The sequence below is a fragment of the Zea mays genome, chromosome 9 (assembly GCF_902167145.1).
Source record: "Zea mays cultivar B73 chromosome 9, Zm-B73-REFERENCE-NAM-5.0, whole genome shotgun sequence".
NCBI lineage: Eukaryota > Viridiplantae > Streptophyta > Magnoliopsida > Poales > Poaceae > Zea > Zea mays.
In genome coordinates this window covers 162,217,877-162,229,490 of record NC_050104.1, presented here as the reverse complement: position 1 = coordinate 162,229,490, position 11,614 = coordinate 162,217,877, and positions in this window count along the sequence as shown.

The window sequence follows — 11,614 nt, the reverse complement described above, 5'->3', positions numbered from 1 at the left end:
AATGACTTAATGTGGTTAGGAAACGAGTCGCTCGGAGGATGGAGCTGTGTGGGCTGAACCGCACGGGAGAGGGGCGCGCATCAGCATGGTCTAGGTAATGAATAGAGTATATGTATGTATATATATAGTTTATATATTAAGAGCCCTGGGCTTCCAATAACTAGAGGAAGCCCAGGTCGGACGGTGCAATCCGGTCGAGCCGGACCAGATCCGGACGTCTATAAAACAGGACCCAAAGTGCTAGGGTTCAGTTTTTTACGCTCCACCATGATTCATTAGCGACGCCGCGTGCGACGACGGCGGTTGCCCCAGAGCGTGTGCGGCGGTGGACCCTCAGCCGGTGGACGCAGCTCCATGACCTCGACGCGCGGTGGCGGAGGTTCCTCGCTCTGGTGTAGTGGCGGCGGCTCCCTGATCCAGAGGGCAAGCGACAGCGGGGCCCTTGTGCGGGCAAGCGGCGGCGTCCCCGAGGCCTCGAGGAGGCGGCACTTCAAAGGCCGGCGAGCAAGCGGCGCCCGTCGACGTGCTAGTAGCGACGGCGACGCATGTGGCCCGAGGTTCGAGCGAGCGGCGTCACGGAAGGCGCGAGATGCGCGCAACGATGATCGCGCGTGACATCCTCCGATCCGGCGTAGTTTGGGCGGCCCGAGTGACGACCTACATTTGTGCTTGTGTCATCGAACGACGTCCTCCGGCCACTACCTCCTTCAATTCGTGTTTTCTTTTCGATTATTATGTTTTATACCTACCACATGTATTATTTACGCTAAAAATTGTACGATTTTATGATTGAACACGGAGTTCTTATATCAGTTTACTGCATGCATATTTTTTGCATGCACATTGGAAAGACAATTCCTTGATTTATGTTGTTCCTAATTTGTGTGCATGCAATGGAAACTCCCACGATTTTGCCATAATTTTTGGATCTGTATAAAAATAGAAACTGCATGCATGCGACTGCCATGTTTTTCGGATCTGTCATAAAAATAGGATCGTAATAACAACCTACTAGAGCTATTAATCTCTCACATTGACTCGCTATTTATGCTTATAATTGAGGGATTGTATGCTCAAAACTTAAAGTTTTTGCGCTCCACCCGAAGATGCGTCCACTAGTGAACAACATGCCAGATTTTTTACGCAATGTAACGAATTGCATAAATACCTACACTATGTAGTATAATTTGTATCAGTATATATCATAAACTAGTTCTAATGCGTTTAGCTGCATGGCTCTTGGATGAATCTTATATTTATGAAGAAAATAAAACATTAAATACGATTTTTTGTTTCTATGCATGCAATTCATTTTCTTTCATTGCATATTCTTTCCATCATAAATTCGTGCGCATGCAGCTGGTGACAGATTTTTACGCAGTATACCGAATTACATAATTATCTACATAGTGTAGCCATGAAGATATCTCGGTGTTTCCCATTCTGTTTGATTTAACTGCAGACAAAGATATCTCGGTGTTTAAAGTTTTGTCTTCGGATTTTGAGGCTCTTTCTTTCAGAAGAAGAATGACTGGCGACCTACTGGGGCTTTTTGATGAGTTAGTGGCTTTATGTTCTGATTTTAGTTTGTCAAGCCATGAAGATAAACCTGTTTGGAGATTGGGCAAAAAGGGGTTCACTGTTAATTCTTTGTATAAGAAAAATTCTTTGGACCAGATCAAAGTTCCTTACAGATTTCTTTGGAAATCTAAATTGCCACAGAAAATTAAGGTTTTTCTATGGCTGGTGGTTAGAAACAAAATCCTTACTAAAGATAATCTGAAAAAAAGAAATTGGAAAGGTTCTGATGATTGTTGTTTTGTGGTGGCATGGAATCTATTGACCATTTATTTTTTAAATGCTCTGTTGCTAGATTTGTCTGGAGAGTGGTTCAAATTGCCCTTAATTTGGATCACATTCCAAAAAATATTGGTGAAGTTTGTGATAGCTGGATGAAACATCCTAAAAACAAATTGTCAAATCTTCTGATTTTTGGTTGTGGGGCTTTGTTTTGGGCTATTTGGAGAACCAGAAATGATTGGTTTTTTGGTGAAAAAAGTTTAATTGATCCGGCTAACATAATATTTCTTTGTTGCTTTTGGTTGGATTCTTGGGCCATTCGACAGAAAGAGAAGGAAAAAAAGATGGTGGTCCGAGGAAGCCAACTCATCCGAAAGATAATAAGTGAAGCAATGAGCAGGACGTTCGGGTGGTGCCCGAGGGATCGACACATTTCTGGTTGAAGACTTCATTTTGGCTCAGGCGTTGGCTGTCGTCGATCAGTGCAGCTCAAACTAAAAAGTTCTTTTGGTTTTAAAAAACTGTGTTGGTTGTTATGCCAGAAACTGAAGTCTCACTTTGCTGGTCTATTCCTTTTGGGTTTGCTCTCTGTAAATAAGCTTAGCTTAAAAACTATGGGGCTGTTTGGTAGGAAATTAGTGGCGTTTAACTTCTACTCTTCTCGTTCTGATGGTTGAAGTTAGTTCCACTAGTTTTCTACTTTTTGGATGATGGGAGTTTTCTCACCGTTCTGGTTTGTAATGGTCTGATACCTATTTCTTAATGAAATAGGGGGCTATGCCCCTTCGTCAAAAAAAATCTACATAGTGTAGCATATTTAGTATCAGTATTGAAAGGGAATTAGGCTTACACCTATTTCCTAAATGATTTTGGTGGTTGAATTGGCCAACACAAATAAATTGGACTAACTAGTTTTCTCTAGTGTATAAGTTATACAGGTGCCAAAGGTTCACATTTAGCCAATAAAAAGACCAAGAAATGGGTTCAACAAAAAGAGCAAGGGATAACCGAAGGCAGCCCTGGTCTGGCGCACCGGACTGTCCGGTGCACCAGGGAACTCCAAGCCAAACTCTTCACCTTCGGGAATTCTCAGAGGCGCTTCGCTATAATTCACCGGACTGTCCGGTGCTCCAGAGGAGAGCGACTCTAAACTCGCCAGCTTCGGGAATCCGCTCCGCTATAATTCACCGGACATGTCCGGTGCACACCGAACTTGTCCGGTGAGCCAGCGGAGCAACGACTACTTCGCGCCAACAGTCGTCTGCAACGCATTAAATGCGCGCCAGCGCGCGCAGAGGAGCAGAGCACGCGCGGGTGGCACACCGGACAGTCTACAAGACTTGTCCGGTGCACCACCGGACAGCCAGACGGGCCCACACGTCAGAGCTGCAACGGTCGGAACCCAACAGCATGGTGACGTGGCTGGCGCACCGGACAGTGTCCGGTGGCGCACCGGACTGTCTGGTGCGCCATGCGACAGCAGCCTCCACCAAACGGCTAGTTTGGTGGTTGGGGTTATAAATACCCCCAACCACCCCACATTCAAGTCATCCAAGTTTTCAACCTTCCAACCACTTACAAGAGCTAGGCATTCAATACAAGACACACCCAAGTGATCAAATCCTCTCCCAACTCCACAAAAGCTTTAGTGTTAAGTGAGAGTGATTTGTTGTGTTCTTTTGAGCTCTTGCGCTTGGATTGCTTTCTTTCTCATTCTTTCTTGAGATAAAACTCACTTGTAATTGAGGCAAGAGACACCAATCGTGTGGTGATCCTTGTGGGAACTTTGTGTCCCAAGTGATTGAGAAGAAAAGCTCACTCGGTCTGAGGAACCGTTTGAGAGAGGGAAAGGGTTGAAAGAGACCCGGTCTTTGTGACCACCTCAACGGGGAGTAGGTTTGCGAGAACCGAACCTCGATAAAACAAATCCGCGTGTCACACTCTTTATTCGCTTGCGATTTGTTTTGCGCCCTCTCTCGCAGACTCGATTATATTTCTAACGCTAACCCGACTTGTAGTTGTGATTAACTTTGTAAATTTCAGTTTCGCCCTATTCACCCCCCTTTAGGCGACTTTCAATTGGTATCAGAGGCCGATGCTTCATTAGAGCCTAACCGCTCGAAGTGATGTTGGGAGATCACGCCAAGAAGGAGATGGAGACCGGCGAAAAGCCCACTACAAGCCACAGAAAGGCTACATCGGAAGAGTCCCGTAACAAAGGGAAGGGGAAGGAAAAGAAAGCCTCTTCCCACAAATCGCATCGGAGTGGCGACAAGAAAAAGAAGATGAGGGAGGTGGTCTACTACGAGACCGATACCTCATCACCTTCCACCTCCGGCTCCGACGCGCCATCCATTACTTCTAAGCGCCATGAGCGCAAGAAGTTTAGTAAGATCCCCTTACACTACCCTCGCACTTCTAGACATACTCCATTACTTTCTGTTCCATTAGGCAAACCGCCAACCTTTGACGGTGAAGATTATGCTAGGTGGAGTGATTTAATGAAATTTCATCTAACCTCACTCCACAAAAGTATATGGAATGTTGTTGAGTTTGGAGCACAGGTACCATCCGTAGGGGATGAGGATGATGATGAGGACGAGGTGGCCCAAATCGAGCACTTCAACTCCCAAGCCACAACTATACTCCTCGCCTCTCTAAGTCGAGAGGAGTATAACAAGGTGCAAGGATTAAAGAACGCCAAGGAAGTTTGGGACGTGCTCAAGACCGCGCACGAGGGAGATGAGCTAACCAAGATCACCAAGCGGGAAACGATCGAGGGGGAGCTCGGTCGCTTCCGGCTTCGCAAAGGGGAAGAGCCACAAGACATGTACAACTGGCTCAAAACCTTGGTGAACCAAGTGCGCAACCTCGGGAGCAAAAAGTGGGATGACCACGAGATGGTTAAGGTTATTCTTAGATCTCTTATTTTCCTTAACCCTACTCAAGTTCAATTAATTCATGGTAATCCTAGATATACACTAATGACTCCCGAGGAAGTAATCGGGAATTTTGTGAGCTTTGAGTATATGATCAAAGGCTCAAAGAAAATCAACGAGCTAGATGATCCCTCCACATCCGGAGCACAACCGGTTGCATTCAAAGCAACAAAGGGGAAGAAGGAGGAGTCTACGTCAAGTAGACAACCAATCGACGCCTCAAAGCTTGACAATGAGGAAATGGCGCTCGTCATCAAGAGCTTCTGCCAAATCCTCAAATAAAGGAGGGGGAAGGACTATAAACCCCGCTCCAAGAAAGTGTGCTACAAATGTGGTAAGCCTGGTCATTTTATCGCAAAGTGTCCATTGTCTAGTGATAGTGACAGGGGCGACGACAAGAAGGGGAGAAGAAAGGAAAAGAAGAAATACTACAAGAAGAAGGGTGGCGACGCTCATGTATGCCGCGAGTGGGACTCGGACGAGAGCTCCTCCTCCTCCTCCTCCGACGAGGACGCCACCAACATCGCCATCAACAAGGGCCTTCTCTTCCCCAACGTCATGGCAAAGGACGGCAAAAAGAAGAAGGTTAAATCCAAATCCTCCACTAGATATGAGACTTCTAGCGATGATAATGCTAGTGACGAGGAAGATAATTTGCGTACTCTTTTTGCCAACTTAAACATGCAAGAAAAAGAGAAATTAAATGAATTGATTAGTGCTATCCATGAGAAGGATGATCTCTTGGACACTCAAGAGGACTTCCTTATTAAAGAAAACAAAAAGCATGTTAAGGTAAAAAATGCTTATGCTCTAGAAGTAGAGAAATGTGAAAAACTATCTAGTGAGCTAAGCACTTGCCATGAGACTATAGACAACCTTAGAAATGAGAATGCTAATTTGTTAGCTAAGGTTGATTCAAATGTTTGTGATGTTTCAATTCCCAATCTTAGAAATGATAATGATGATCTGCTTACTAAGATTGAAGAATTAAACATTTCTCTGGCTAGCCTTAGGATTGAGAATGAAAAATTGCTTGCTAAGGCTAAAGAGCTAGATGTTTGCAATGTTACAATTTCCGATCTTAGAGATAAAAATGATATATTGCGTGCTAAGATTGTTGAACTTAATTCTTGCAAACCCTCTACATCTACCGTTGAACATACTTCTATTTGCACTAGATGTAGAGATATTGATATTAATGCTATACATGATCACATGGCTTTAATTAAACAACAAAATGATCATATAGCCAAACTAGATGTTAAAATTGCTGAGCATGAACTTGAAAATGAAAAATTTAAATTTGCTCGTAGTATGCTTTATAGTGGGAGACGCCCTAGCATTAAGGATGTCATTGACTTCCAAAAGGGGGACAATGTCAAACTTAATACCCCTCCTAAAAAATTGTCCAACTTTGTTAAGGGCAAGGCTCCCATGCCTCAAGATAACGAGGGTTACATTTTATACCCTGCCGGTTATCCTGAGAGCAAAATTAGGAGAATTCATTCTAGGAAGTCTCACTCTGGCCCTAACCATGCATTTATGTATAAGGGTGAGACATCTAGCTCTAGGCAACCAACCCGTGCTAAGTTGCCTAAGAAGAAAACTCCTAGTGCATCAAATGATCATGACATTTCATTTAAAACTTTTGATGCATCTTATGTTTTAACTAACAAATCCGGCAAGATAGTTGCCAAGTATGTTGGGGGCAAACACAAGGGATCAAAGACTTGTGTTTGGGTACCCAAAGTTCTTATATCTAATGCCAAAGGACCCAAAACCATTTGGGTACCTAAAGTGAAGAACTAAACTTGTTTTGTAGGTTTATGCATCCGGGGGCTCGAGTTGGGTAATCGACAGCGGGTGCACAAACCACATGACAGGGGAGAAGAAGATGTTCTCCTCCTACGAGAAAAACCAAGATCCCCAACGAGCTATCACATTCGGGGATGGAAATCAAGGTTTGGTCAAAGGATTGGGTAAAATTGCCATATCACCTGACCATTCTATTTCCAATGTTTTTCTTGTAGATTCATTAGATTACAATTTGCTTTCCGTCTCTCAATTATGCAAAATGGGCTACAACTGTCTATTCACTGATGTAGGTGTCACTGTCTTTAGAAGAAGTGATGATTCAATAGCATTTAAGGGAGTGTTAGAGGGTCAGCTATACTTAGTAAATTTTGATAGAGCTGAACTCGACACTTGCTTAATTGCTAAGACTAACATGGGCTGGCTCTGGCACCGCCGACTAGCCCATGTTGGGATGAAGAATCTTCATAAGCTTCTAAAGGGAGAGCACATTTTAGGATTAACAAATGTTCATTTTGAGAAAGACAGGATTTGTAGCACATGCCAAGCAGGGAAGCAAGTTGGTGCTCATCATCCACATAAGAACATCATGACGACTGACAGGCCACTAGAACTCCTACACATGGACCTATTTGGTCCGATAGCTTACATAAGCATCGGTGGGAGTAAGTACTGTCTAGTTATTGTGGATGATTATTCTCGCTTCACTTGGGTGTTCTTTTTACAGGAAAAATCTCATACCCAAGAGACCTTAAAGGGATTCTTGAGACAAGCTCAAAATGAGTTCGGCTTAAGGATCAAGAAAATTAGAAGCGACAACGGGACGGAGTTCAAGAACTCTCAAATTGAAGGCTTCCTTGAGGAGGAGGGCATCAAGCATGAGTTCTCTTCTCCCTACACCCCCAACAAAATGGTGTAGTGGAGAGGAAGAATAGAACTCTATTGGACATGGCAAGAACCATGCTTGATGAGTACAAGACTTCGGATCGGTTTTGGGCCGAGGCGGTCAACACCGCTTGCTACGCCATCAACCGGTTGTATCTACACCGAATCCTCAAGAAGACATCATATGAACTCCTTACCGGTAAAAAGCCCAATATTTCATATTTTAGAGTCTTTGGTAGCAAATGCTTTATACTTGTTAAAAGAGGTAGAAAATCTAAATTTGCTCCTAAGACTGTAGAAGGCTTTTTACTAGGATATGATTCAAACACAAGGGCATATAGAGTCTTTAACAAGTCCTCTGGACAAGTTGAAGTTTCTTGTGACGTTGTGTTTGATGAAACTAACGGCTCTCAAGTAGAGCAAGTTGATCTTGATGAGATAGGTGATAAAGAGGCTCCGTGCATCGCGCTAAGGAACATGTCCATTGGGGATGTGTGTCCTAAGGAACTCGAAGAGCCTCCAAATGCACAAGATCAACCATCCTCCTCCACACAAGCATCTCCACCAACTCAAAATGAGGATGAGGCTCAAGTTGATGAAGGAGAAGATCAAGCAAATGAGCCTCCTCAAGATGGCGGCAATGATCAAGGGGGAGATGAAAATGATCAAGACAAGGAGGATGATGAACCAAGACTGCCACACCCAAGAGTCCACCAAGCAATCCAACGAGATCACCCCGTCGACACCATCCTCGGCGACATTCATAAGGGGGTAACCACTAGATATCGTGTTGCACATTTTTGTGGGCATTACTCTTTTGTTTCCTCTATTGAGCCACACAGGGTAGAGGAAGCACTTCAAGATTCGGATTGGGTGGTGGCGATGCAAGAGGAGCTCAACAACTTCACTAGGAATGAGGTATGACATTTAGTTCCACGTCCTAATCAAAATGTTGTAGGAACCAAATGGGTGTTCCGCAACAAGCAAGACGAGCATGGTGTGGTGACAAGGAACAAAGCCCGACTTGTGGCCAAGGGATACTCCCAAGTCGAAGGTTTGGATTTCGGTGAAACCTATGCACCCGTAGCTAGGCTTGAGTCAATTCGTATATTATTAGCCTATGCTACTTACCATGGCTTCAAGCTTTATCAAATGGACGTGAAGAGTGCCTTCCTTAATGGACCAATCAAGGAAGAGGTCTATGTTGAGCAACCTCCCGGCTTTGAAGATAGTGAGTACCCTAACCATGTTTATAAACTCTCTAAGGCGCTTTATGGGCTAAAGCAAGCCCCAGGAGCATGGTATGAATGCCTTAGAGATTTCCTTATCACTAATGGATTCAAAGTCGGAAAAGCCGATCCTACACTCTTCACTAAAACTCTTGAAAATGACTTGTTTGTATGCCAAATTTATGTTGATGATATTATATTTGGGTCTACTAACGAGTCTACATGTGAAGAATTTAGTAGGATCATGACACAAAAATTCGAGATGTCTATGATGGGGGAGTTGAAGTATTTCTTAGGATTTCAAGTAAAGCAACTCCAAGAAGGCACCTTCCTAAGCCAAACGAAGTATACTCAAGACATTCTAAGCAAGTTTGGGATGAAGGATGCCAAACCCATCAAGACACCCATGGGAACCAATGGGCATCTCGACCTCGACACAGAAGGTAAGTCTGTGGATCAAAAGGTATACCGGTCGATGATTGGCTCTTTACTTCATTTATGTGCATCTCGACCGGATATTATGCTTTCCGTATGCATGTGTGCAAGATTCCAAGCCGACCCTAAGGAGGCTCACCTTACGGCCGTAAAACGAATCTTGAGATATTTAGTTTATACTCCTAAGTTTGGGCTTTGTTATCCTAGGGGATCCACTTTTGATTTAATTGGTTATTCGGATGCCGATTGGGCGGGGTGTAAAATCAATAGAAAGAGCACATCAGGGACTTGCCAGTTCTTGGGAAGATCCTTGGTGTCTTGGGCTTCAAAGAAGCAAAATTCCTTAGCTCTTTCTACCGTCGAAGCCGAGTACATTGCCGCAGGCCATTGTTGCGCGCAACTACTTTGGATGAGGCAAACCCTTAGGGACTATGGTTACAAATTAACCAAAGTTCCTCTTCTATGTGATAATGAGAGTGCAATCCGCATGGCGGATAATCCCGTTGAGCATAGCCGCACTAAACACATAGCCATTCGGTATCATTTCTTAAGGGATCACCAACAAAAGGGAGATATCGAGATTGCATACATTAATACTAAAGATCAATTAGCCGATATCTTTACCAAGCCTCTTGATGAACAAATCTTTAACAAACTTAGGCATGAGCTAAATATCCTTGATTCTAGGAACTTCTTTTGTTGATTTGCACACATAGTACATTCATATACCTTTGATCATGTCTCTTTTATATATGCTATGACTAATGTGTTTTCATGTGAATTTCAAACCAAGTCATAGGTGTATTGAAAGGGAATTGGAGTCTTCGGCGAAGACAAAGGCTTCCACTCTGTAACTCATCCTTCGCCGTCGCTCCAAGTATCTCTCCGGCTTTGGTATAATCTTCACTCATATTTTATTTGCCAAAGGGGAGAAAGTAGTTTGAGAGGGCTCTAATGATTCCGTTTTTGGCGATTTATGCCAAAGGGGGAGAGAGCATGAGCCCAAAGCAAAAGGACCGCACCACCACCACCTATTTTAAAAATGATTTTCAATTGGAAATTTCAAATTGGTATCTTATTGTGTTCAAAAGGGGAGAGAGTAGTATTTTCAAAATCAATATCTTAAAACCCTCTTGAACACTAAGAGGAGGAATTCATCAAGGAGGAGTTTTGTTTAAGTCAAAGGAAAAGCATTTGAAACAGGGGGTTTCAAATCTTGAAAATGCTTCTCAAAATCTTATTCATTTACCTTTGACTATTTGCAAAAGGACTTTGAAAAGAATTTACAAAAGAAGTTGCAAAAACAAAACATATGGTGCAAGCGTGGTCCAAAATGTCAAAAACAAAGAAACAATCCATGCATATCTTATAAGTATTTATATTGGATCAATTCCAAGCAACCTTCGCACTTACATTATGCAAACTAGTTCAATTATGCATCTCTATACTTGCTTTGGTTTGTGTTGGCATCAATCACCAAAAAGGGGGAGATTGAAAGGGAATTAGGCTTACACCTATTTCCTAAATGATTTTGGTGGTTGAATTGCCCAACACAAATAAATTGGACTAACTAGTTTGCTCTAGTGTATAAGTTATACAGGTTCCAAAGGTTCACATTTAGCCAATAAAAAGACCAAGAAATGAATTCAACAAAAAGATCAAGGGATAACCGAAGGCAGCCTTGGTCTGGCGCACCGGACTGTCCGGTGTGCCACCGGACAGTGTCCGGTGCACCAGGGAACTCCAAGCCAAACTCTTCACCTTCGGGAATTCTCAGAGGCGCTTCGCTATAATTCACCGGACTGTCCGGTGCACCACTAGACAGTGTCCGGTGCTCCAGAGGAGAGCGACTCTGAACTCGCCAGCTTCGGGAATCCGCTCCGCTATAATTCACCGGATATGTCCGGTGCACACCGGACTTGTCCGGTGAGCCAGCGGAGCAACGACTACTTCGCGCCAACGGTCGTCTGCAACGCATTAAATGCGCGTCAGCGCGCAGAGGAGCAGAGCACGCGCGGGTGGCACACCGGACAGTCTACAGGACTTGTCCGGTGCACCACCGGACAGCCAGGCGGGCCCACACGTCAGAGCTCCAACGGTCGGAACCCAATAGCATGGTGACGTGGCTGGCGCACCGGACTGTCCGGTGCGCCATGCGACAGCAGCCTCCACCAAACGGCTAGTTTGGTGGTTGGGGTTATAAATACCCCCAACCACCCCACATTCAAGTCATCCAAGTTTTCAACCTTCCAACCACTTACAAGAGCTAGGCATTCAATACAAGACACACCCAAGTGATCAAATCCTCTCCCAACTCCACAAAAGCTTTAGTGTTAAGTGAGAGTGATTTGTTGTGTTCTTTTGAGCTCTTGCGCTTGGATTGCTTTCTTTCTCATTCTTTCTTGAGATCAAACTCACTTGTAATTGAGGCAAGAGACACCAATCGTGTGGTGATCCTTGTGGGAACTTTGTGTTCCAAGTGATTGAGAAGAAAAGCTCACTCGGTCTGAGGGA